This window comes from Poromitra crassiceps (assembly GCF_964638095.1).
Source record: "Poromitra crassiceps genome assembly, chromosome: 2".
Taxonomy (NCBI): Eukaryota; Metazoa; Chordata; class Actinopteri; order Beryciformes; family Melamphaidae; genus Poromitra; species Poromitra crassiceps.
This window is the reverse complement of record NC_139624.1, coordinates 11106387-11134081: the sequence shown is the minus strand read 5'-3', so window position 1 is coordinate 11134081 and position 27695 is coordinate 11106387. Positions and strand designations below refer to the sequence as shown.

The window sequence follows — 27695 nt, the reverse complement described above, 5'->3', positions numbered from 1 at the left end:
CATACAATTAAAATCCATTCATATTGAGATTACATTTTCCACTTGGAAGTCCATAGACGCGTGTTCACATCCCTCAGTCAACACAATGCATTTCAACGATATAATACAATCCATGTTTCACGTGACATATGGTTATAACATTGTGACTTCAGTGCACACAGGATATATAGAAAAACTTTGGTGAATAGCATTTTGATTAAATAGGAGTCTCCTCTCCTCCAGTCGGCTTTGCCCCCTCGCAGGTGGTGGAGCAAAAGTTCATCCAAAGTTCAGCTTTGCCAACACTCTCTACGACTCTCTCTCTCCCTCTGCCACTCTCTCCCTCCCACCCTCTCTCTGCCACTCTCTCTCCCCCTCTGCCACTCTCTCTCCCCCTCTCTCTGCCACTCTCTCTCCCTCTCTCTACGACTCTCTCTCTCCCTCTCTCTGCCACTCTCTCCCTCCCGCCCTCTCTGCCTGTCTCTCTCTCCCTCCCTCCCTCTCAATCTCTCTCTCCCACACAAGTTGTCATTTCTCTCTCTTGTTGGGTTTCCATCCAAAGGTATCGCAACAGTTAACCAAATGATCAACTGTTATTACCCACAGTTCAATATTCCTACATTGGTTTATGACAAAACTGTGCAGCTTCTATTTGACTATTTTAAGCGGTTGGTGAAATAGGGGTAGCTTATAGCAAGTGTGTGATAGTGGACTTTAAAATGAAATGCAGCTTTAGTGTGTGAGGAAAGGTCATGTTTACATTTTAAATGACAGTATAAATCCTTGCAATAAAAGGGGATGAAGCAGTGCTGTTGCATTCTTCCCAGCATGCAGCAGCATGCAGCCAGACCAGGGCCGTTTCTCAATACCAAGAATGCATTCTTGTTCTTGTGTTCTTGGGGAGAACGTTCTTGCTAGTTGTTCTTGGAAGAATGAACTTGCTAGGTCACAAGCACACATGACGCTGTTGGCAGTTTGAGACGATGCGTTCTTGAGGGTATTGCACAATACCAGCGCAGAGGCCGCCTTCAAGATTCAAGATTTTTATTGTCACTCCGTAGTACAAGTATCACGTGTGAAATTCTTGTGCTGTAGACTCCGTTACAACATAGTGGAAAAATAAAATAAAAAATAATTAAAAACAAGAGGCAACAAGCAATAAAGCAGTAAGACACGCCACAGACAGTGGCACATATGTGCAAATGGCATGAACATACTTTAAACATAATTAAACATAATTAAACATAGTAACATTCTGTTAGGTGCAAATAGCATTTGCCTAATTAACATACTATTGAACCTTAGTCATACGTGATGGTAGCAGCTGCAGTGCAGTACAGTACGGCTACTACACTATTTGTATATGTTAAGGAGTCTCGTGGCCTGCGAGAAGAAACTGTCCCTCAAGCAATTTGTGTGTGCTTTTGGGACCCTGTATCTCCTCCCTGAGGGTAACAGGGAGAACAGGCTGTTGTGGGGGTGGTTTGTGTCTTTGATGATCTTCATGGACCTCCTGAGGCACCGCTGGTTATACAGATCTTGCAGTTCTGGCAGCTCACATCCTGTTACGCCTGCAGTACTACACAAATAAAAAGCTCAGCTGATGTAGATGCAGCCAATTGTGCTCTGGAACTTTTTGCCATTTTTCGCCATAAATGTTGGTAAAGTGGCACTTATTGAAACCTACTACCCTGCTTATAGGCATCAAAAGTAATCAGAAATTAATTTAGTGATGAAATAAAATTTTAATTGTAAAAAACTTCCCGGGGCTTATGGCGTCTTCTCTGCTGCGTTCTGCCTCCACTTATGCTGAAATGCATGCTGGGATATCTGCCTTGCCAAGTTGACACAAGTCACCACCCAGAGCATCCTCGGTAAAGTGGACGTGTCAAGAACACATCCGGGAATTTTAAGCGTTCTTGGCGAAATGTGAACTTTGTATTGGAACAGTACTTGGGCTGCGACTGATGACGTTTCACAGGGACACAAGAACGCAAGAACACACAAGAACGCTTATTGAGAAACGGCCCAGTTCAGGCTGTAAAGACATTTCCCAGCATGCAGCAGCATGCAGCCAGACCAGCTCAGGCTGTAAAGGCAGACATTTCCCAGCATGCAGCAGCACGCAGCCAGACCAGCTCAGGCTGTAAAGACATTTCCCAGCATGCAGCAGCATGCAGCCAGACCAGCTCAGTCTGTAAAGACATTTCCCAGCATGCAGCAGCACGCAGCCAGACCAGCTCAGGCTGTAAAGACATTTCCCAGCATGCAGCAGCATGCAGCCAGACCAGCTCAGGCTGTAAAGACATTTCCCAGCATGCAGCAGCACGCAGCCAGACCAGCTCAGTCTGTAAAGACATTTCCCAGCATGCAGCAGCACGCAGCCAGACCAGCTCAGGCTGTAAAGACATTTCCCAGCATGCAGCAGCATGCAGCCAGACCAGCTAAGGCTGTAAAGACATTTCCCAGCATGCAGCAGCACGCAGCCAGACCAGCTCAGGCTGTAAAGACATTTCCCAGCATGCAGCAGCACGCAGCCAGACCAGCTCAGTCTGTAAAGACATTTCCCAGCATGCAGCAGCACGCAGCCAGACCAGCTCAGGCTGTAAAGACATTTCCCAGCATGCAGCAGCATGCAGCCAGACCAGCTCAGGCTGTAAAGACATTTCCCAGCATGCAGCAGCACGCAGCCAGACCAGCTCAGGCTGTAAAGACATTTCCCAGCATGCAGCAGCACGCAGCCAGACCAGCTCAGTCTGTAAAGACATTTCCCAGCATGCAGCAGCATGCAGCCAGACCAGCTCAGTCTGTAAAGACATTTCCCAGCATGCAGCAGCACGCAGCCAGACCAGCTCAGGCTGTAAAGACATTTCCCAGCATGCAGCAGCACGCAGCCAGACCAGCTCAGGCTGTAAAGACATTTCCCAGCATGCAGCAGCACGCAGCCAGACCAGCTCAGGCTGTAAAGACATTTCCCAGCATGCAGCAGCACGCAGCCAGACCAGCTCAGGCTGTAAAGACATTTCCCAGCATGCAGCAGCATGCAGCCAGACCAGCTCAGGCTGTAAAGACATTTCCCAGCATGCAGCAGCATGCTGCACTCGTTACACTCGTTAAACATCGCCAAGGGGATTCAGCCATGGACTGAACCCCAGACGGGTTCTTCATCACGTAGCAGCTATGGACTGAACCAGGGCCGTGCAGAGACCCTTATGGCCCATTTCCACCGCTGGTATCAGCGCGGCCCCGCCCAGCTCGTCTCGCTTTTTTGTCTCATTCCACCGATCAAAAACCTGGACAGCCCAGGTTGAGTCGGGGTTGAGTCGTGCTAGTTTTGGTCCCTGCTTTGTTGAGGTTCCAGCGCTGTGGACCCGGTACCATACGGTGACGTGAAAACACTGCAGACGACTGATTGGTCAGGCAGAATCGTATTGACTGTATCTACTGTCAATTCTGGATAGCAGTTTAATGGGGCTTACCTTCTCTTCTGTTATTCCCATCAGTCTTTTGTGTTGCTGCCTTCGGCTCTGGTGAAATAAAATCAATCTCCTTGCTCAGCTTCAACATAACGGTGGTTTTCAATTGTTTTGAGAGAGAAAAAGTCCGCTCCTCGGGAAGCCCTTGTAGTTGTGTGTAACGTTGGCTCCGCTAGGCCGGAGGCGGGGGTTTAGCGAAGCCGCGGTCTTGCCTGGTGAGATGCCATCGGGGTAGAGGCTTCCCTTCTCCCCGTAGCGTAACCCCCGTCCTCCGCGCAGCGCATGCATGTGAGTAACAACAAATTGATATCCATTCTCCTGGCCGATGGTCTCACTGCCCATGTGGTCATTTAGAGGCACCAGTATTTCATAACCAGTTTAAAAGTTCCGTGTATGGATTTAATTTTAACGTTATACGTTATAGCCTACTTGGGCGGAGGGCAGATATGCAGTCGCTATGACGACCAGGTGTGGGCGGAGGTGAGTAAACTTGCTGTGGAAGCAGAGTCTATATCAAGTAGAGACGAGTAAGACCAGGTCGAGTAGAGCTGTACTGTGCTGTTATATGTGGTGGAAATGAGCCATTAGAGGGGAGGGGCTCAAAAGTAAAAAAAAAAAAAAAAGGGCAGAGGGGCGGTTTCACTGTTGCTGACCCGCCAGTCAGTCAGAACTCAGCACCTGGGCAGAGGGCAGCATGGCGAAGGCATGACCCGCCCATCTCTGCCTCTGATTGGTGCAGGAGACGAGGAGAGACGCAGGATAGGATAGCCAAGCGAATGTGATTGGATCAACGTTTGACGCTAGGCCAAGCTGAGGCCAATCAAATAAGTTCGGGCGGGGTCATCCCGACCCTATCCTAGGAAAAGAAATCTCTCCTCCAGTAGCCTACACATGACCTCCTCTCCTCTCCCTCTCTCTCTCTCTCTCTCTCCGCTACCTCTCTCTCCTCTACCTCTCTCTCTCTCTCTCTCTCCTCTACCTCTCTCTCTCTCTCTCTCCTCTACCTCTCTCTCTCTCTCTCTCCTCTACCTCTCTCTCTCTCTCTCTCCTCTACCTCTCTCTCCCTCTCTCTCTCTCTCTCCGCTACCTCTCTCTCCTCTACCTCTCTCTCTCTCTCCTCTACCTCTCTCTCTCTCTCTCTCCTCTACCTCTCTCTCTCTCTCTCTCTCCTCTACCTCTCTCTCTCTCTCCTCTACCTCTCTCTCTCTCTCCCTCCTCTACCTCTCTCTCTCTCTCTCTCTCTCTCTCTCTCTCTCTCTCCTCTACCTCTCTCTCTCTCTCTCTCTCTCCTCTACCTCTCTCTCTCTCTCTCTCCTCTACCTCTCTCTCTCTCCTCTACCTCTCTCTCTCTCCTTGTCGGCAGTGATAAAAAGTCTTCAGCGTGTGTGTGTGTGTGTGTGTGTGTGTGTGTGTGTGTGTGCGTGCATGCATGCATGCAAGTGTGTGTGTGTGTGTGTGTGTGTGGGGTCGTGGGCAGGTCAGGGGTCAGTGGAGGGTGTGTTGGGGTTATGCTAGCTGTCGTCCCTTGGGACCAGAATAAGTGCGGAGGTCATCCGCATTTACAGACTGACATGACAGGAGGCTAACAAGCTAACCAGCTGCCATGTTGGAGGACACACACACACACACACACACACACACACACACACACACACACACACACACACACACACACACACACACACACACACACACACTAGGGATGCACCGATATGAAAATTTTGGCCGATGCCGATAACCGATATTAACATTGCTGTTATGGCCGATAACCGATATTTACCGATGTCGATATGATCTGTATAAAACCACATTTTTATGATCATCACATTTTGTACATACTGAAAAACACATGTTAACACTGAATTTGAAAAAGTTATGCATTTCTTTATTTGCAAAGCCTTTGGAAAAGCCCATAAATCATAGATTTACTGCATTATTTCATATCAATGTGAAGAATTTGGCTGATAATGATAACCGATATTAACATTGCAACATCTGACCGATACCGATATGACCGATATGTTAAAAAATTGGCCGATACTGGCCGATACCGATATGATTGCCGATATATCGTGCATCCCTAACACACACACACACACACAGAGACACACACACACACACACACACACACACAGACACACACACACACACACACACACACACACACACAGACAGACAGACAGACAGACAGACAGAGACACACACACACACAGACACACACACACACACACACACACACACACACACACACACAGACAGACAGACAGACAGACAGAGACACACATACACACACACAGGATATTGTGGTCACATGGTACGGGACTCCCTAAAAACAGGGTATTTCATGCAGGGGTGGAGCCTTACATCATGCATCTGTGTTCTCCTTGGCTCCCATTGGCTCGTCTCGTCACTGTTTGGATGAGCTAACAAAACTGCCTCCCAATCATGTCACTTTAAAGGACTTTATATTTTGCACTTCATGATTTGTGATTGTTTTTCGGTATTGCTTGGTCTTCTACTACAGTATTGACAGTATTACTACAGTATTACTACAGTATTACTACAGTATTACTACAGTTTTGATGTGACCGTTTGTAATCTGTTTGTAATCTGATGTGATCGTTTGTAATCTGATTACTTACTGTGGTTTAGGGATAGGGAAATGTCCTTATTTTCATCTCGTCCAATCGTGGTCATTAGAGATTGGTGATAGACGATCCAATCGCCCTAATCTATTAATTTGCCGTCATTTTAATTATTATTATTATTTTTGATAAAGAGACCTATTCCTATTTAATGGCATTAATCATTTGGAGGGGGTGGGGGGATCAATCGATCATAATTGATTCTTGAACGCAGCCTGTAGAAGAACAAACATAGATGATGCATTTATAAGAGAAAGGATTAACAGACAGACTGACCATGCATTCTGAAGCAGCGTCGTCTTGCTGAAACTCTACTTTTTCATGTTAATTTTGGATGATTTAACACGGGTTGTAAGGTCATGTAACTGTTCCACTCTTTATAGAAAGTAACAACAGATCACCATGAGATTTATTCACAGGTGCGTGGCAGTGACGGCTGCAGAGGGAACCAGAGGCAGTGTCAAGAACACGGCAAACAACACGACCACTTCCGTTTGGTAGCCTTCAAAATAAAAGCACAAAGTGCAAAATAAACTTAAATCACTCATAGCCTTATATGAGGAACCTCCATAAAATAGCTTACACACCAAAAATACTGGTTGCGATGTTACGATTACATATGGAGTGAAACTAGTCTAAAAGCATTACCGTACTCAAAACTTATTAAGGTTAACATTAGTATTTAATTTTGAAAGCCCGCTGCGGAAGACACTCCACTCCCCCTTATTAACGGAGCTCTGTGGGCGGACATGCTCCACAAGAAACATCGCTAAGTGTACAGTAGGGGGCGCAGCTTCTAGATATTATTTTTATAATGTCTTATGATAGAGAATTAGTTCATATCGCCTTAAATATATCGCTGTAGAAAAGCCAATTGGCGATCACTCCCTTCAATCGTCAATATACGATTTGATCACAAATCGGCTCATCCCTGCTGTGGCTATTATGATGAATGTTGAATCTTGGAAAGCATAACCTAAAAAGTTGTTTCTATAGAGCAGATGAAACCTTCAGGAGAGCTCACACCTGTTTCAAACCTGACTGTAACGTCACACAGAGAGGATTCCTTTCTTTTCTTTTTGTGTGAACATTGATTTAGCAAGTGAGCACAGCTTTACAAGTTGCTGCAGAACAACAGCTGGATCAGAGAGAGAGAGATGACAGACTGCCCCATGTTCAGCAGCATGTGATAGACAAGGCCTGTGTGTGTGTGTGTGTGTGTGTGTGTGTGTGTCCTTGGGGCCTACAACTTCATCTGTCTACTGGTTTAACATCAGCTTGTGTCCACGCACACACACACACACACACACACACACACACACACACACACACACACACACACACACACACACACGGTCATCCATCAGGTCTTTAACAGGCTGACTAGATGGCCTTGTACTGGAACAGTACACTGTGTGTGTGTGTGTGTGTGTGTGTGTGTGTGTGTGTGTGTGTGTCCTGGTCCGGTCAGAATAGCTATGAAAATGTGAGATGCCCTGTAATCCAGACCCGTAACCAAGGGCGGGCTTTGGGGGGCCGGGCCCGCCTACTGAATCAGCTGTGCCCGCCCTGAACGAAAAGCGTTTTTTTGTCCCCCCTACTACTGTCTCTTTAAATCTCTGTGTTATGACGGAATGACCCCGGGCTACTCTGCATCTGATTGGTTTACCCTGATATTACTCTAACCAATCTCACTTTGTCCTCATGCCTAAAACCTGACCAAGGAAGGCGACCTATTAGCCAATCACATTCATTCATGCCGCACGTCACCATCTCTGGTTGTGTTTCACCATCCTAGGAATAACTTGAGGAAATAGGGATGAATTAACGATGGCTATCAGAAGCTATTTGAACAACAATAACGCGGGCAGAGCAGCACCTGGCGGAGCAGCAACGAACAGCATAACAACACCACTGAAGCAGTGCTCTGAAGCTAGCAGTGCTATGAAGCTAGCAGTGCTATGAAGCTAGCAGTGTTATGAAGCTAGCAGTGCTATGAAGCTAGCAGTGCTATGAAGATAGCAGTGCTCTGAAGCTAGCAGTGCTATGAAGCTAGCAGTGCTATGAAGATAGCAGTGCTATGAGCTAGCAGTGCTATGAAGCTAGCAGTGCTATGAAGCTAGCAGTGTTATGAAGCTAGCAGTGCTATGAAGCTAGCAGTGCTATGAAGATAGCAGTGCTCTGAAGCTAGCAGTGCTATGAAGCTAGCAGTGCTATGAAGCTAGCAGTGCTATGAGCTAGCAGTGCTATGAAGCTAGCAGTGCTATGAGCTAGCAGTGCTATGAAGCTAGCAGTGCTATGAGCTAGCAGTGCTATGAAGCTAGCAGTGCTATGAGCTAGCAGTGCTATGAGCTAGCAGTGCTATGAGCTAGCAGTGCTCTGAAGCTAGCAGTGCTATGAGCTAGCAGTGCTATGAAGCTAGCAGTGCTATGGAGCTAGCAGTGCTATGAGCTAGCAGTGCTATGAGCTAGCAGTGCTCTGAAGCTAGCAGTGCTATGAGCTAGCAGTGCTATGAAGCTAGCAGTGCTATGAAGCTAGCAGTGCTATGAAGCTAGCAGTGCTATGAAGCTAGCAGTGCTATGAAGCTAGCAGTGCTATGAAGCTAGCAGTGCTATGAAGCTAGCAGTGCTATGAAGCTAGCAGTGTTATGAAGCTAGCAGTGCTATGAAGCTAGCAGTGCTATGAGCTAGCAGTGCTATGAAGCTAGCAGTGCTCTGAAGCTAGCAGTGCTATGAAGCTAGCAGTGCTCTGAAGCTAGCAGTGCTATGAGCTAGCAGTGCTATGAAGCTAGCAGTGCTATGAAGCTACCAGTGCTCTGAAGCTAGCAATGCTATGAAGCTAGCAGTGCTCTGAAGCTAGCAGTGCTAGCAGTGCTATGAAGATAGCAGTGCTATGAAGATAGCAGTGCTAGCAGTGCTATGAAGATAGCAGTGCTCTGAAGCTAGCAGTGCTATGAGCTAGCAGTGCTATGAAGATAGCAGTGCAATGAAGCTAGCAGTGCTATGAGCTAGCAGTGCTATGAAGATAGCAGTGCTCTGAAGCTAGCAGTGCTATGAAGCTAGCAGTGCTATGAAGATAGCAGTGCTATGAAGCTAGCAGTGCTGTGAGCTAGCAGTGCTTTATTTGAGAAAAGAGGTGGGGGCAAATACTAATTAAATTTAGTTTTAGTGACAATTCATAGAATCAAGATACAGTGAACACTTGCTCTGTGATCGTGTGTTTGTGAAAGACAGGAAGTGTGTACTCTTTCTCTCTCCCCCTCTCCCCTCTCACCCCCTCTCTCCGCTCTCACCCCCTCTCTCTCTCCCCTCTCACCCCCTCTCTCTCTCCCCTCTCACCCCCTCTCTCTCCCCTCTCTCACCCCCTCTCTCTCTCCCTTCTCACCCCCTCTCTCTCCGCTCTCACCCCCTCTCTCTCTCCCCTCTCTCCCCCTCTCTCACCCCCTCTCTCTCTCCCCTCTCTCCCCCTCTCTCCCCTCTCTCTCCCTCTCTCCCCCCCTCTCTCCCCCCTCTCTCACCCCCTCTCTCTCCCCACTCTCTCCCCTCTCTCACCCCCTCTCTCTCTCCCTTCTCACCCCCTCCTCTCTCCCGCTCTCACCCCCTCTCTCTCTCCCCTCTCTCCCCCTCTCTCACCCCCCTCTCTCCCCCTCTCTCACCCCCTCTCTCTCCCCCTCTCTCTTTCCCCCCCTCTCTCCCCCTCTCTCTTTCCCCTCCTCTCCCCCTCTCTCTTTCTCCTCCTGCCCCCTCTCTCCCCCTCTCTCACCCCTCTCTCTTTCCCCTCCTCCCCCTCTCTCACCCCCTCTCTCTTTCCCCTCCTCTCCCCCTCTCTCACCCCCTCTCTCTTTCCCCTCCTGCCCCCTCTCTCCCCCTCTCTCTCCCCCTCTCTCTTTCCCCTCCTCTCCCCCTCTCTCTTTCCCCTCCTCTCACCCCTCTCTCTTTCCCCTCCTCCCCCTCTCTCACCCCCTCTCTCCTCCTCTCTCTTTCCCCTCCTCTCCCCCCTCTCTCCCCCTCTCTCACTCCCTCTCTCTCCCCTCTCTCACCCCCTCTCTCTCCCCTCTCTCTCACTCCCTCTCTCTTTCCCCTCCTGCCCCCTCTCTCTCCCCTCTCTCCCCCTCTCTCTCTCCCCCTCTCTCTTTCCCCTCCTCTCCCCCCTCTCTCCCCCTCTCTCTCTCCCCCTCTCTCTTTCCCCTCCTCTCCCCCCTCTCTCTTTCCCCTCCTCCCCCTCTCTCTCCCCCTCTCTCTTTCCCCTTCTCTCTTTCCCCTCCTCCCCTCCTCTCCCCCCTCTCTCCCCCTCTCTCTTTCCCCTCCTCCCCCTCTCTCCCCCCTCTCTCTATCAGTCAGTCTGGGATGGCCACAGTAGATTTACAGCCTCCTCCCCTATCTGCTGCTGCAGAAGTAGAACAGAATAGTGTGTGTGTGTGTGTGTGTGTGTGTGTGTGTGTGTGTGTGCGTGACAAAGCTATAACAGGGCGATGAGCTCGCTCGTCTGACCTCCTTTGGTGCTAAATTAAAATGAACCTGAATAATATCAATGCCTAATGAAGGAAGGTGTGTGTGTGTGTGTGTGTGTGTGTGTGTGTGTGTGTGTGTGTGTGTGTGTGTGTACACGTGAGACTGTGTGTATGTGTGAGACTGTGTGTGTGAGACTGAGCATGACGAGGCTCACAGCCGGCCACTCTGGGAGATTACCTCAATACAAGTTTGGAGGCAGAGGACAGCGCTGGGCCGGCCATACGTGTGTGTGTGTGTGTGTGTGTGTGTGTGTGTGTGTGTGTGTGTGTGTGTGTGTGTGTGGAGGCAGAGGACAGCGCTGGGCCGGCCATACAGGCGCCCCGGGCCAAACTAAATGTCGGTCATCCTCACGTTAACAGTGGTTCCCAAACTAGGGGCACACCCCCTATGGGGGAACAGAGGAATGACAGGGGGGAGACACATACCTGACAACACGTTCTCCCGCTCTCCTCCGGATCGGTAACTTCTCCCATTACTGTCTTTCAGAGGCGGTAGCGGGCTGAGTTCTAAAGTCAAAGTGAAGGTTCTGTTGTCGTATGAAACTAGAAGACCTAAAGCAGGAAATACACTATAGACAACTTTGAAAATCTCAACAGATTATGAAAAGACTGGGGAGTTTATACTACACAACCTTTTCATTAAGATGTTTTATCACGACTGAAAAACTCGCTGAAATACACGACTGGAATCACAGATCAAAATCCCAAATACTTCCCTGAGCCTATCAGCTGGAGCATGACAGACACATTCAGGAAGTGACCTGAGCCTATCAGCTGCAGCATGACAGACACATTCAGGAAGTGACCTGAGCCTATCAGCTGCAGCATGACAGACACATTCAGGAAGTGACCTGAGCCTATCAGCTGCAGCATGACAGACACATTCAGGAAGTGACCTGAGCCTATCAGCTGGAGCATGACACATTCAGGAAGTGACCTGAGCCTATCAGCTGCAGCATGACAGACACATTCAGGAAGTGACCTGAGCCTATCAGCTGCAGCATGACAGACACATTCAGGAAGTGACCTGAGCCTATCAGCTGCAGCATGACAGACACATTCAGGAAGTGACCTGAGCCTATCAGCTGGAGCATGACACATTCAGGAAGTGACCTGAGCCTATCAGCTGCAGCATGACAGACACATTCAGGAAGTGACCTGAGCCTATCAGCTGCAGCATGACAGACACATTCAGGAAGTGACCTGAGCCTATCAGCTGCAGCATGACAGACACATTCAGGAAGTGACCTGAGCCTATCAGCTGCAGCATGACAGACACATTCAGGAAGGGACCTGCACAGTAGAGCCGCACAGACGGTCTGGCGTAAACATGTAACTGCCAAATCAAAGTAAACCTCTTTCAAGTTATAAGACGGTGTCCCCACAACACAAGTAACCAGCAAACTGACGTGACCATACTAAATAGACAATTTTAGTTTCAAAATAAAAGCGCGAATGTATTACTGCATCACTCACTACGAGTTAAAATTGACTTTTCGCAGCCACATTATGTAAATTTAAAACAGGTATCTATGCAAATGCATTCATTATTTCCTCTTTGGTACTTGGGGTGTTTCGGAACACACACACACACACACACACACACACACACACACACACACACACACACACACACACACACACACACACACACACACAAACGTTGCAATGGTATACTTTTATTTTGAAAGTTCTAACGGGAAGTTTCGGTTTTACTCTTTCTGACTTAACCGTGAACCAGATAGATAGATAGATAGATAGAAGAGTCTCGACATCTCCATTCACTCCAATGGACCAGTTTTTTACTCTCAAGAGTTCCAGGACGTAAGGTCCTGGATTAAGCAGCACTGTCGAGTTGCAGCAAAATAGACACGTTTGTGTTGTACTCTGAAAGGGGTTTTCCCCCCTTGAATCAAATTGTACATTGTCAGCTTTATTTTAGCATGCAAAAGTAGCGCGAGACCCATTCCTGGCTCTATATTGGCTAATGAGTCTCGCATTTTGGTCCTCCGCTGACGCCACTCTCTCTCTCTAGAGCAGTGGTTCTCAAATGGGGGTCCGCGGACCCCCAGGGGTCCGTGGCACTTTGCCAGGGGGTCCGCGAAAAGTTTTCAGGTTAATTAAAAAAAAAAAAAAAAAAATGCTACATGTTACTTATTCCTTCTCAATCTACTTCCTACATGGTGCTAGTCTATCAAAATATCTTGGCTGTCATTGATTGTGTTGCATAGTGGTTTTCTGTACTTTTGACAAATTGTGATATTGTAAATCGCTTTGGACAAAACAAAAGCGTCTGCTAAATGACGTAATGTAAATGTAATGTAATAAAAAAAAATAAAAAAAAAATTGCAAAATCTTCATAGTTCAACAAAAATAGTTTATGCTTTAAATCTAAAATGGTTCATGGATTACATTCTAATAACAAACCTATCAAATTAAAAGTCAAGCACGTTACCGTGGAAACAATTAAGCTTAGCCCAAAATCACAAATCAGAATGAGGGGGTCCCTGGTATATTTTCTATCTTGTAAGGGGTCCTTGGCTGAAAAACATTTGAGAACCTCTGCTCTAGAGGACACTACCGTGAACACCCGGCTTTTAGCGTGTTTGCTTTGACGTTGTAATCGAGTCTTCCACTGGTCTCTGTATTATTCACGTGTGCCTTGGTATCAGAATGTCTATTGTATAGGGGTGTCACGATACACTCAGTTCACGATACGATACGTATCACGATACTGGGGTCACGATAACGATACGATACGATACGATTTTAACAATATTTTTTTAAACTTGAATAATGACAATATATGACTGGAAAAGTAGTATTTTATTTGAAATGCACAAATACAAAACATGCTGTTGTGGGAAATTGTTATTACAATAACAACTAGAAAAAACATGAGATTGGAGATAAGGCTTATCTTGAAATAGAATGAGTTACACCGTCACTTAGATTTACTTTGAACTAAAAGGTTTCTCAGCAGTATAAATTCTCATTATGCATCTTCAGTTTTTCTTCAAACTCAAACAACAAGACTTTTCTTAATCTATTTTTTATGCATCTTCAGTTTTTCCTGTCAAGTAAACAGTTTTGCCAGAAACTCAATTGAATGGTTTCTCTCCTGTATAACTTCTCATGTGTCTCTTCAGAGACTTGTTCAACTGAACTACTTTTCACACATTGAACTTCAACAAACAAAGACGTTTCTTAGTCTATTTTTTGATTTTTTTTTTTTTTTTGCGATATGAGATTTCATCTCAACAATACATATCGTGACGTTTTACTATCGCGAAATTTCGTGGGACGATATATTGTGACACCCCTATGAAGATTGACGAGCTATTTGACTGCTTTTGCCTCATTGCATCATAGTTTTCATTGGATATTGACAGGATTCCACATTCACGTGAGTTGAGTTGAGTTGAGTCGGGTCGTTGAAACAGTTTACACTACAAGAGACATTCAAACATGTTTGATATAATCGTTGTGGCTCCGACTGGCTCTGACTGGCGTCAGGAGGCAGTTTACACTTGACCATTAGAAATCTGTAACCATAATCGAGGGCGGCTTTAGCTCAGGAGGTAGAGTGGGTCGGCCAATGACGCAAGGGTTGGCGGTTCGATCCCCGCTCCCTCCCAGCTGCTGTCGTTGTGTCCTTGGGCAAGACACTTAACCCTCCTTGCCTCGTATGATTGGTATGAATGTAGACATGAATGATGGTGGTCGGAGGGACCGTTGAGCGCCGATGTGTGGCTGCCACGCTTTCAAACCACCGGTACGAATGGTGTGAACGAATAATGATTCTGTGAAGCGCTTTGAGCACTTGGAAAGGCGCTATATAAATCCAATCATTATTATTATTATTATTATTATAATACACTAATAGATTATGCTGCCGACTGGCACAACAACTGCAGACTAGAGTCAACAAAGACAGACTGAGCCCAACTGGACATCCTGTGTTAAATCGTGGGTAAAGTCTTGCAGTGTGACCTCAGCTTGGTGCTAGATTAAGTTAGGCTAAAGTTAGGCTAAATGTTGGCGACCACTTTCAAAGCGGTCGCTTGACTTCTCACCTCAAGATATCGGAATGAAAATCTCCCCTGCTGTTAAAAGTGGGGAACTCCAAGTTGCTACACACTTCAATGTAAAAAGTATGTTTTTTTTTTACTTGAAATGTGAAAATATATTCACAACCTTAACAAGTTGTTTGAGTTGACAGAACCAGAACTCTTTGATAACCTTAACAAGCTGTTTGAGTTGACAGAACCAGAACTCTTCTCTAACCTTAACAAGCTGTTTGAGTTGACAGAACCAGAACTCTTCTCTAACCTTAACAAGTTGTTTGAGTTGACAGAACCAGAACTCTTCTCTAACCTTAACAAGTTGTTTGAGTTGACAGAACCAGAACTCTTCTCTAACCTTAACAAGTTGTTTTAGTTGACAGAACCAGAACTCTTCTCTAACCTTAACAAGTTGTTTGAGTTGACAGAACCAGAACTCTTCTCTAACCTTAACAAGTTGTTTGAGTTGACAGAACCAGAACTCTTCTCTAACCTTAACAAGTTGTTTTAGTTGACAGAACCAGAACTCTTCTCTAACCTTAACAAGTTGTTTGAGTTGACAGAACCAGAACTCTTCTCTAACCTTAACAAGTTGTTTGAGTTGACAGAACCAGAACTCTTCTCTAACCTTAACAAGTTGTTTGAGTTGACAGAACCAGAACTCTTCTCTAACCTTAACAAGTTGTTTGAGTTGACAGAACCAGAACTCTTCTCTAACCTTAACAAGCTGTTTGACAGAACCAGAACTCTTCTCTAACCTTAACAAGTTGTTTGAGTTGACAGAACCAGAACTGTACAATCACAATCTGGACCTAATTCAACATTTTCAAATTCGTAGCATGCGGAGACGTGCTCTGCCTTTGTTGAACCGCAAGGTATTCTGGGGATGTGGCAAAACATGACACTGACACGCTGTGACTCTCTCTCTCTCTCTCTCTCTCTCTCTCTCTCTCTTTCTCTCTGTTTCTCTGTTTCTCTCTCTCTCTCTGTTTCTCTGTTTCTCTCTCTCTCGCTCTCTCTCTCTCTGTTTCTCTCTCTCTCTCTTTCTCTCTCTCTCGCTCTCTCTCTCTCTCTCTGTTTCTCTCTCTCTCGCTCTCTCTCTCTAGCCCTTTTCCCACATGCGCTTTTTACCGCTAAATGACCGGAACGTGGTCTAATGCCTTCATGTGTGAAAGTTGTTGTTCCGGTATAAGCGCGACCCCGTCATTGCGGACATTTCACCAGTTTCGAGCCAGTCAGAAGAGCGGTATGCGCGATCAGGGACACAAGTGTAGAACGGGTCCAGTCATTTGCCGCGACACCGGTCCTTCTCTCATGGGCGAGGTGTACACAAGTTGCTTAATGTTCCAGCGGGCATAATCTAATCATTCGCGCACATTAAAGCAAACTGGCGAAATGATCTTGTGATAATAAGAGCGGTATGTCAGCTTCATGTGTGGGCGTGCTGATTTCCCCCTCTCCCCTCTCTGCTGCCTGCTCGCTCTCTGGCCAGTCCTTCAGTCAGCAGCCCGACAGGGACACAGACAGCTCTGAGAGTCTTGCAAGCCGCCCAACGCTTGTTGACAAAGCAAATGCACGAAGCGAAATGTGGAAGTATTTTGCTTACGTTGCCGACAGCGAAGGCAAGCCCCCTGGACACATCAAACGAAGCCAGTCTGTAAAAAGTGCTTCAACGCGGCGCAGGTGAACGGATAAACATCGAACCAGCCAGGCGATTTCTCTCAGACACAGATCCCAACTTCTTCAAATATTTCAGTTCAAAGACTGGTTAGCGAATGTGAATGATACAACATAGGCTACATGCCCTCTTAACTCATTGAGTGCCAATGACGACGCCTGTCGTCAAAGTAAATAGTGACGTAGAGTGCCATTGACGATAGCTGTCGTCAATTGCCTTTTTTGACGGTGGGACGTCGATCAAAGCCTTATGTATGTCCTGTACAAATATTGTAGCTATTGAAGCTGTATAACCTATTTTACGGACTCATCAGGTGGCGACAGTGCTCTCCAGATTATAGAAAGGTCCGGAACACAGCCTGAAAAAGCCCCGTGATCAAACAGAAACCGCTCATGCTGCAGCCCAGAGCCATGTAGATTGCTCTGGCTGGAGCTGACGGTGCCTGGCAACAGCAGTCAATCCGCGCACACAACTGAGCTCCTCTGCCTCTGTCTGTCTGTCTGCATAGTTTCTTCACACGATTAGCCACTAGAAAAGCAGCAGCCGACACTGAAAAGCCAAACCTTTTCCTGCAGTCCGGGTTGGCATTTCCTTGTCCCGCTGCCTGGGAGGCGGCGCACAAAAAGCACTCCGAAAATAGACGCTGGGTGCGTGAGGCTGTGTGTTACTAGTGTGGGGAGGAGTTTGCAGCTGAGGGGGGGAGAGGGGGGTGGGGCACGCAGGGCAGCACACAACTACACCACGTCACTACATCAGAAAATATTAGCTAGAGTCAGTGAATGTGCTTGAAATGCTGCATTTCACAAAAGGCTCATTATCTCAGCTTCTAGAAAAAAATGGCTGTTTTTGGTTAAATCAAGCTATCTTCTCTGGCTCATAACTAAAGAACGGAAAATGGGATCAATAAACTTTTTTTTGCAGATGATAGAAGAGAGTCTCCTCGTTCTTTGTGCGTGTTCGGTGTTTACATAGTAATATCACACAATATTCTGTGGGCCTCGAGAAATCACTGAAAACGCTCTGAAACTCTGGCACTGGGAGCGTCCGTTCTCCAAAAGTGGCTGGCACTCAATGAGTTAAGTCAAACGAGTGTGATTTATTGTGTGACAAGCAAACTTATTTCACCATCGGAGTTTTGCCGACACGTCACTCCCCACCCGCTCTGCAGTGCCGCCCCGCCCCCCAACATACAGGCAATTTCGCTGCTATATTCCCACATGCCAGAGCCCAGGTGTGAAGGGAAATGTCCGATATTGACTTACAGGTAATTTTCCGGTACGCATGTGGGAAAACGGCTTCTGTTTCTCTCTCTCTCTCTCTCTCTCTCTCTCTCTGTTTCTCTCTCTCTCGCTCTCTCTCTCTCTGTTTCTCTCTCTCTCTGTTTCTCTCTCTTTCTTTGTTGTTCTTTTCTCAGACTGGCTTTGATCTTTCTAGAGATCTGTGGTTAGAGACAATGTAGTGACCTGACACACACACACACACACACTAGGGCTGGGTCGGTTTGAAAATTTTAAAACCGGTTCGATATTGCCGTCTAAACCGGATCGAACCGGTATACCGATTTTTTTTGTAATTAAAAAAAAAAAAAAAAATTCAAGCAGGGCTCCCGAGTGTGGCCCATAACTGTCTGTAGTGCAACTTCAGTCCACCTGATAGCGATAATACACCTCTAAGCTGGTATTGTCAACCAGCAATGATACTGAATAAAAAGAAGCAGGACACCTGTGTAACAAACACCCTGTATTTATTTCTCATAACTATTCAGCTCAACTTTTCTTCTAAACATCAAAATAATAAATGAAATAAGACTTCTGCCTATAGTGCAACTTGAGAAAAAGGCTAATAAAAACACAAGCAGTGCAATCAGAATGGATTGGCTTACAGCTGAGCTGCCTTATAAACTTCAAAACTCACAAATTCACATAATATAGGGCCTAGGCATGGGTCGGTTTGAACATTTTGAAACCGGTTCGATATTCCCCAAAAAAACGTATCAAAGCGGCTGCAGTTGGTGGCGATAATGCACCTCTAAGCTGGTATGCTGCCAACCAGCACGAACACTGAATACAAATAAGCAGAACCTTTTAACTGTAACAACACACTGTTTTTATTTCTCATAACTATTCAGCTTAACTTTTCTTCAAACATCAACATAATAAACAAAATAAGACTTTTGCCTACTAGTGCAACTTGAGAAGAGGCTAATACGAACAATAGTGCAATCAGAATGGACTGGCAAAAAAAAAAAAAAAAAAAAAACTTAAATTTTTTTTTTTTTTTTTTTTTTTTTTTTTTTTTTTTTTTTAGGTTTTTTCGGTTTGCACGTGATCAAACCGGTTTGGGCTCGTATACCGAACCGAACCGGTAAAACCGGAAATCGACCCATGCCTAACACACACACACACACACACACACACACACACACACACACCTAAGTGACAGGTATCCCGTTGCAGTGGCTGCTCAAAGCAACTGCAGGTTGAATGTGTATGTGTGCTTGTGTGTTTGTCTGTATTTGTGTGTGTGTGTGTGTGTTAGGTACTAGCAGTGCTCTAATAATACCTACACTTAGCTTTGTCCTCCATGTGAGACCAGATGTGTGTGTGTGTGTGTGTGTGTGTGCCCGTCCTGGATGGTATGGTGTGAGAGGGGCTGAAACAACATGGGGGGAGGCCTGACGAGCCACAGGCTGATAATTTTCTGACTGTGTCAGTCTGTGTGTGTTTGTGTGTGTGTCTGTGCGTGTGTGTTTGTGTGTGTCCCTGTTTGAAAGTGACAGCTGAGCGACAGAGCGCTGACAAAGGAGAGGAGGAACGACAGATATGCCAAGAAGTAGGAGAGGAGTGGAAGAGTTTTGTTTAGGGCTGCTGTGATTTGCGGTCAAATCGTATATTGACGATTGAAGGGAGTGATCGCCAATTGGCTTTTCTACAGCGATATATTTAAGGTGATTTGAACTAATTCTCTATCGTAAGACATTATAAAAATAATATCTAGAAGCTGCGCCCCCTACTGTACACTGAAGAGATGTTTCTGGTGGAGCTGTTAATCAGCGCAAGTGAGGGGGAAAGTATCTCCTCTCTATGTCTCCCTCTCCAGGTTCCTTGCAGCACCGTCAAGTCAGCCAGAATGTAAAAGTATGTCTTCCGCCGCGGGCTTTCACGTTAACCTTAATATACATTTGGAGTAACGCTTTAGACTAGTTTCACTCCACGTGTAGCCGTAACACATCACAACCAGTATTGTTGATGTGCCTGTGCTCCTCAAGCTGTTGTTGCTGACGTTAAATTAACCGTTACATTTACTGGACTTCTTTCTGCAGATTGCTATGATTGGACATGGCCCTCCAGAGTCTACGATCAGGGCTACGACGTCCATAGCAACGGTCTGCTGCTACTTAGAAATAACGGACGGTAGAATAATGCCATCATCAGTGTTGAGGTTACTCAAAAAAGTAACATCTTTGTAACAGCTGGGTAACGGCTGGACCCAAGGACGCAGGCGACACAGTTCAAAATCCCATAAGGTTCAATGAGCCGGCAAACAGGTGCAGGAAATCACAGGTGAGCAAGCAGATAACTACCAGCCTCTTATAGGTCGTTGACTCCCACTGGCTGTAAACCAGGAACTTGTCAGGTCCGCCGGGGAAACCTGGTGAGGACTCTGCACAACAGTGGACAGGACTGGGGCATCACTGCTTTCAGCACCTCGGAGAGTTCTCAAGCCTGCAGGACTGGCTGGTGGCTGGGCGGTTGAGACAAAATATTACATATTACTTGTTAGTTTAAAAAAGTAACACCATCCCTTACTAGGGATGGGAACCGACCCGATCCAATATCAGCATCGGGTGCGGTGCTGATACTGACGTAATTCACGGATCGGATTTTGCCGATCCACGTGCCACGTGCGCCGATCCTGTTTACATGGCTCGGGCTCAACAATGAGCCCAAGTAACATGAGACGAGACACGCCTCCTTTCCATAAATTCCATTCCGCAATTTGCAGAGTGCTAGCCTGTAGCTAGTTAGCAGGCAGCACTGTGGCTGGACCGGGCTGGACGCAGAGCTCAGCTCAGCTGACTGGGCTAACGTAACTCGACAACAACATGTCCGTGTGCGTGGAGATATGAAATAGTATATACACAACTTCTCAGTAATCCGATTAGCCTTCGTGTTGTCTGCTGCAAGTTTACTCTGCATCTGGTATTCCTCCTCGAGTGTCTCACAAAACATTTCAGTGAAAGTAAAGACACAAGACATATATTGGCAATTAAATGTATATTTATTACTTTTCACAAATCAATTCAAATTGTTTTGGAAATGGAGCCAGCTAAAGGCAGAGGGGCCTTATTTAAACATCAATGCCTAAATAGTACAGATTTGATTTATAAGTATCCTTCTTTACCTTGTATATTTTTCTTCATTTTGTCTGCTTTTTGCAAGTTGTATTAATTTTCTCTTCAATTCAAATTTTTGTCTGTACTGTATATTCAAGAAAAAATAGCTCTGGTATCGGAATCTGGTATCGGTAATTTGAATATCGGTATCAGCAGATATCCAAATTCAGCTATCAGAATCAGATCGGAACTGAGAAAATGTGGATCGGTGTATTCCTATACCTTACTTAATTACTCTCTGTAAAAAGTAATTTGTTACACTACTCTTTAAATTCCTTCACCCCACACCTGAAATGCGTTGTAAATGGCCTGCATTTATATAGCGCTTTTATCAAAAGCGCTTTACAATCAGTACCTACTGATTGTAAAGCACCCATTCACACACCGATGGTGGCAAGCTGCCACGCAGGGTGCTGGCACACCATCAGGAGCAATTTGGGATTCAGTGTCTTGCCCAAGGACACTTCGACATGCAGACTGGAGGAGCCGGGACTCGAACCACCGACCTCTTTCATCCAAGGCGATTGGTGACGACCCACTCTACCTCCTGAGCTACACCCCTGTCACGTAATTGCTCGTTAACAATATAATGTTAAATATATATAAGTGCTGACTCCGCCCACCCAGGCCAGTTTTGGCGTGTGCCAGTAACAATTAGAAGTAGACCCTATGCTTCAGTCCCTGCTCTCAGCGGAGGGAGGGGGGCTGTGGTGGAAGTGCTGTGATCATCAGACCGCTCTGGACAAGCAAGTAGAGAAAACAGGCATCAGCCAATGTATTGACAAAAGCTTTGGGATTCAACACATTAACATTGTTCCCATGGTCAGAAAAAGTCGCCTGATTTGTCGCTGTATAGGGGTTTCACTAAAGTCACTAAATCTAGTTTGCAACACTGCATGGAAAGCCATATTTGATTATTGTTTTTCAATCTGCCCAGATCCCATATCCTGCAGATAATTGAAGAACTTAAGTAACACAAGTAGTAACAACAAAGTTGATTAACTTGTAATTACTCAATTTAGAACCGTAACACGTTACATTACTGTTTGACAGACAAATCTAATGTGATTACAGTAACAAAGCCGCGTAATAAAGATATTCATAATAAATAATAATAAAGTCTGGATGAATAGTGATGCAGTCACATCTTATGTTAGTTTCTGTGACAACAGCTGCATTCCAACATGCTCCACACAGTAAAGTCCAGCAACAGCAAGAGCTGCTTCACTGCTGAACTCGAGGAGCTCAGACCGGAGAAAGTGGAGGCGTTCAGTAGTGGAGACAGACAGTGGTTAAAAGAGTTTGATAAAGCAATAGGAGCTGCTCAATGGCTGTATCCCGACTCCATCAGCAGGTCTCCCACAATCACTCAGCCTGAGAGAGATCAAAACCTGCAAACGGTGGACCAAGCAAACCATTCACCACCCTCATCTAACCACAGGGATTAAAGTTCTCCGTCGCTACGACGGATTTCCGTCTATTGGAGCCAGATATGAAATGTGAAAAATACCAAAATTAAAGCCCCTTTGTATATTTTCAATGTGTATTGTATTGAGTTTGAATGAAAGCTTTTATTTTGAAAAATTCCGACCGGACGTCCAAATGATTCTCCTGGGTTGTGTTCAAGCCACAATAAGCCTGAAAATGTATTGCTACGGTTTCCAGGTTGAACGTCATGTTTCCTTGCCTGTTTCAATGCACCACTATGTTCGCTGATAAATGTTTTGCTACGTTGTGCTATGTTTTCGGCCCACTGAACGCGACCCTGCAAAGCCACTCCATGTAACGCTAAACAAAACACTGTTGCCAATCTGCCTCTCAGACAGCGTTAGTTCCTAACGTTAAATTATCCATGACAGCATTGGACTGAAGAAGTTTGTTATTGTGAGAATTGGAGTTAATTTATTACTGCAAAGGTGGAGGAACTTTGAAAACATGCGCGATGCGGAGTTGTCTTTTATTGGACACGGACAGGTAAAACTTGCTAACACACACACGCTCAAACGTTTGCTGCAGTAACGTTAACGTTATTATTTTCGGTGTATTTTTCACCCCGACAGCGCGGGGGGTTGACGCTTTTTCCACGACCACATGTCACTAGAGAGAAAAAGTCTAGTGGAGTTTCACTAGCGTCAACGCTAACGTTATTGAATGAGCTATAAGCACCTACCCCATCTGTAACGCAACATAACATTAACAAACAACTGTTGCTAGTGCAGTAACTAGTTGGTTACTAACTTTCTGGTTAGCATTAGATGTGTCAGCTACTGCTAGTCTCTGAGTTAGTTGATAACAAGATGTTGATTTCATCTGTTACCTGACTCCATGATAGTTATGTAATTCTGAGGGATGTTTTAGATGTAACCGTGTGCAGTGGGATGTTTCCTCTTCACTTGATGCTGAACTGTAACACTAGCGTTAGGTGGTTAGCCTAGGCATGCTAGGTGTTGTCTGACAGTATTAATTGGTGTGTTTTCATAACAGTAGGCTACCAGACCATCAGCTCAGTGGGACAGGAGGGGTGGGAGTTTGGGTGGAGCAGAGCTGTGTGACTGGTGGAAGAGAACCTCCTTAGTTGGGACATATGTTTGACAATGTTGTTGTAGTTCCTGTGGCTACTGTTAGTTATAGCCTAATTGTTATACTGATCCCTTAACCTACTTGTTTGACTCGATAAAAACATCTATATATTAATTGTGATTTATTATAGCCAGTAATTTTCACATGTCTCTGTTGGCATACCTACGTGGAACCTTATAACATCAGCCCAGAACACAATTCATGCATCATTAGGCCTACTGGATGTTTGGGAACTTGAGAGTGTGATGTACACACTGTCTGCCCTTTTTTACATGAAAACCCATGTGAAGCGACGGCACGGTGGGGAAAAAGCGGACACTCTAGAAAGCCCAAAATAGCTAAAATAGGCCTCGAAAATTTTTCAGTCAAAAGATTTTATTTTGCTTTAACCCCTGTAACCAGCTGCTTCAATGAGTTCTACTGCCACACAACACAGCCCGGCCTGACCCCATCCTGACCCCATCCCCCGTGACACCTCTCATCTGCTCAACCAGGCCACCAAGCCCTCCACCCGCCCCAGTCATCCTCCCCCATCACCCCAGGTCTGCCTGCAGCCCCCTCCTCCTCCACCCGCCCCAGTCATCCTCCCCCATCACCCCAGGTCTGCCTGCAGCCCCCTCCTCCCACCGACACCTCTTTGCATCCAGGAGAGACATGGCTCTTCAAAAGGAGAAGTCACGGAAACCAGAATCAGAATCGGAAAAACTTGATTCATCCCTAAGGGGAAATTGAGTCATGCTGTAGTTACTCACACTCAGGTAGGGAAAATATGAACATAGAGACATTATCAGAAGCATAATAATAGACCATGGACACAATAAAACAGAAGTTAGGTAGCCTATATATACAATAAAGTGTCACAAATATGTGCCTTCTCCTACAATCCTTAGTATCATTGAGTAAAAAGTGAAATATTTGAGGTACATAACATATTATATACAGCAGTGTGAGTAATAATACTAAAGAATGAGGTGCATTAGACCCCAAACGCACCAGAAGCGTATCCGACGCTGAAGCAACGTGCCTCGTGGAGGCACTTTCATTTCGGCGAGATGGATCACACCGGCCGCCTCGCCTCGCGACGCTGAAGCAAGAGTTTCGGCGTCGGGTCTATTTTTGACACGTGACGCGAGCGAGCGGCTGCATGCAGCCTGGCATGAAGTCAATACAAGTTGTCACCGGCGTGGGGCAAAACAGAGAGAGGTGCGGAGCAAAAACGGAACGCTTCTGGTGTGAAGGGCAATGCTCCTGCTCGACGCTTCTGTGACGCTTATTGCACAATAAGATATACAATATCGAAAGTGGCCTTTTTGATTTGTAGACAGTAGGGCTGTGGCGATTCACTTATCTCCCGATTCGATACTATCACGATTCTTGGGTGCCGATTCGATTTATATTGCGATTCTTAAGTATTGCAATTCTACGATTATTGCGATTCGGTATTACGATTTATTGCGATTTTTGTTTATTTTTTTCTTTTATTTTTTCAGTTTGTTTGCTTTTTTACACTAGATTAGAACATGGGAAAAGTTGAATCATACACTAGAGACTGTATATTATATATCATGAGTAGGGCTTGGCGATATAGTTAAAAACAGGGGCGGACTGGGATCATAATTCAGGCCGGGCATTAGATACCAAGCAGGCCAGGCCAATATGGGCTGACGCGCGTGAAATTTGGGCCGTTTGAAGCCAGATTTGGGCCGTTTGAAGTCCAATTTTACAATGAGATGCACCCACTTTAACCCTGAAGTGTAATTATTACTTCAGACTAACTAATAAAGTAATAAAACCACTAGTAAACCAGTAGGCGGCGCCTGGCCTGCTGTTCAGTGAGTGGCCTGACTGCAAGCACCCAATTTTTTTTTTTTTTTGTTGTTGCGATTATCGATTCTGGAATAAAAGATCGATTCAAAAAATCGTGACATTAAAAATCGCGATACTTAGGTGAATCGATTTTTTCCCCCACCCCTAGTAGACAGGTGGAGTGAGTACAAGGCTATGTTATTGACTGACTCAGAGTCTGACGCTCTGAGGGAGGAGTTAAAGTGTTTGACTTCCTGTGGCGCTCTGTGGTGCTTCTGGGTGGACTCAGTCTTGCACTGAAAGTGCTCCTGTGTTCAACCAGCTCGTTATGGAGTGGGTGGGAGACAACAGGAGCACAATGTCTCTGGATTAGCCGATCAGTTTGTTGAGTCTGTTGGCATCCGCTGCCCCAGTCGGACCTGGCTCTCCTTCACCCTCAGCCCTGAAACACGGTGCTGATCAGCTGTCAGTGCTCACTGACATGTTCAATACTTCACTGGAGACATGCCACATTCCCAAAAAGACAATGTCCATGGCACTAAAAGATGACAGATCCATTGCCCGGACCTGTGAAGTCCTTCAAGCACCTTGTTCTGTCCTACCTAAAATAAAAATCCATCATGGACCCACACCTGGACCCCTTAAGTTCACCTACAGAGCCAACAGGTCTGTAGGTGATGCCATAAACATGGCCCTCCACTCCATCCTCGTGCACCTGGACACTGCAGTGCAGGAACCTCTGCCAGGGTCTTGTTCGTGGACTTTAGCTCAGCCTTTTGACACGATCATCCCAGCCCTGCTGCAGGAGAAGCTCTCCCAGCTGGGTGTGTCCGACTCCATGTGCAGATGGACCACAGACTTCCTGACTGACAGGAAGCAGCACGTGAGGCTGGTGAATCATGATGTTGACGGGAATTGTGTCACACTGAGCGGCTGGCTGGAGGGAAGGAGTGAGTGAATAATGAATGTGTGTCAGTGTGTGCTACATGGTTCACCCTGTCCCTGCCCCTCACTCTGCCCCTCACCCCCACTCTGCCCCTCACCCTCACTCTGCCCCTCACCCCCACTCTGCCCCTCACCCTCACTCTGCCCCTCACCCTCACTCTGCCCCTCACTCTGCCCCTCACCCTCTCTCTGCCTCTCACCCTCACTCTGCCCCTCACTCTGCCCCTCACCCTCTCTCTGCCTCTCACCCTCACTCTGCCCCTCACTCTGCCCCTCACCCTCACTCTGCCCCTCACTCTGCCCCTCACCCTCACCCTGCCTTCACCCACATCGCTTGCCAAATTGCACCAAATCTGACACTGCACATTGCAGTAACGTTCGAGTACAGAAAGTTAACTCTTTATTTTATGGGTGCATTTAAAGCCCCGGTCATCCCAATTTCGAGGGGATTTTTTTTCTTGCGGGAATTTTGCCTCAAACCCGCATTAAGTTTGGCCGTGCAGTGTTGGTGAGGACCTGGTGTGGTCCCTTTTGGCCCTGCAGTGGAGTGGAGTGTTGGTGAGGACCTGGTGTGGTCCCTTTTGGCCCTGCAGTGGAGTGTAGTGTTGGTGAGGACCTGGTGTGGTCCCTTTTGGCCCTGCAGTGGAGTGCAGTGTTGGTGAGGACCTGGTGTGGTCCCTTTTGGCCCTGCAGTGGAGTGGAGTGTTGGTGAGGACCTGGTGTGGTCCCTTTTGGCCCTGCAGTGGAGTGGAGTGTTGGTGAGGACCTGGTGTGGTCCCTTTTGGCCCTGCAGTGGAGTGCAGTGTTGGTGAGGACCTGGTGTGGTCCCTTTTGGCCCTGCAGTGGAGTGTAGTGTTGGTGAGGACCTGGTGTGGTCCCCTTTGGCCCTGCAGTGGAGTGCAGTGTTGGTGAGGACCTGGTGTGGTCCCTTTTGGCCCTGCAGTGGAGTGCAGTGTTGGTGAGGACCTGGTGTGGTCCCTTTTGGCCCTGCAGTGGAGTGTAGTGTTGGTGAGGACCTGGCGTGGTCCCTTTTGGCCCTGCAGTGGAGTGTAGTGTTGGTGAGGACCTGGCGTGGTCCCTTTTGGCCCTGCAGTGGAGTGGAGTGTTGGTGAGGACCTGGCGTGGTCCCTTTTGGCCCTGCAGTGGAGTGCAGTGTTGGTGAGGACCTGGCGTGGTCCCTTTTGGCCCTGCAGTGGAGTGTAGTGTTGGTGAGGACCTGGTGTGGTCCCTTTTGCTCCTGCAGTGGAGTGCAGTGTTGGTGAGGACCTGGTGTGGTCCCTTTTGCTCCTGCAGTGGAGTGTAGTGTTGGTGAGGACCTGGCGTGGTCCCTTTTGCTCCTGCAGTGGAGTGTAGTGTTGGTGAGGACCTGGTGTGGTCCCTTTTGCTCCTGCAGTGGAGTGTAGTGTTAGTGAGGACCTGGCGTGGTCCCTTTTGGCCCTGCAGTGGAGTGTAGTGTTGGTGAGGCCCTGGTGTGGTCCCTTTTGCTCCTGCAGTGGAGTGCAGTGTTGGTGAGGACCTGGTGTGGTCCCTTTTGGTCCTGCAGTGGAGTGCAGTGTTTGTGAGGACCTGGTTGGGAGTGGTCATGATGTCACAGTGTCACCCCAGCTGAAAGATGA

The 27695-nt window shown here is 46.7% G+C and overlaps 1 protein-coding gene across 1 annotated transcript in view; it reads right to left on the bottom strand.

The window, feature by feature from the left end:
• The window catches only part of LOC310798302 (NACHT, LRR and PYD domains-containing protein 3-like), a gene marked incomplete at its 5' end in the record, with an annotated part of 621920 nt that overhangs the window by 316115 nt on the left and 278110 nt on the right, over positions 1-27695 (bottom strand). The gene's annotated exons all lie outside the window — the stretch shown is intronic.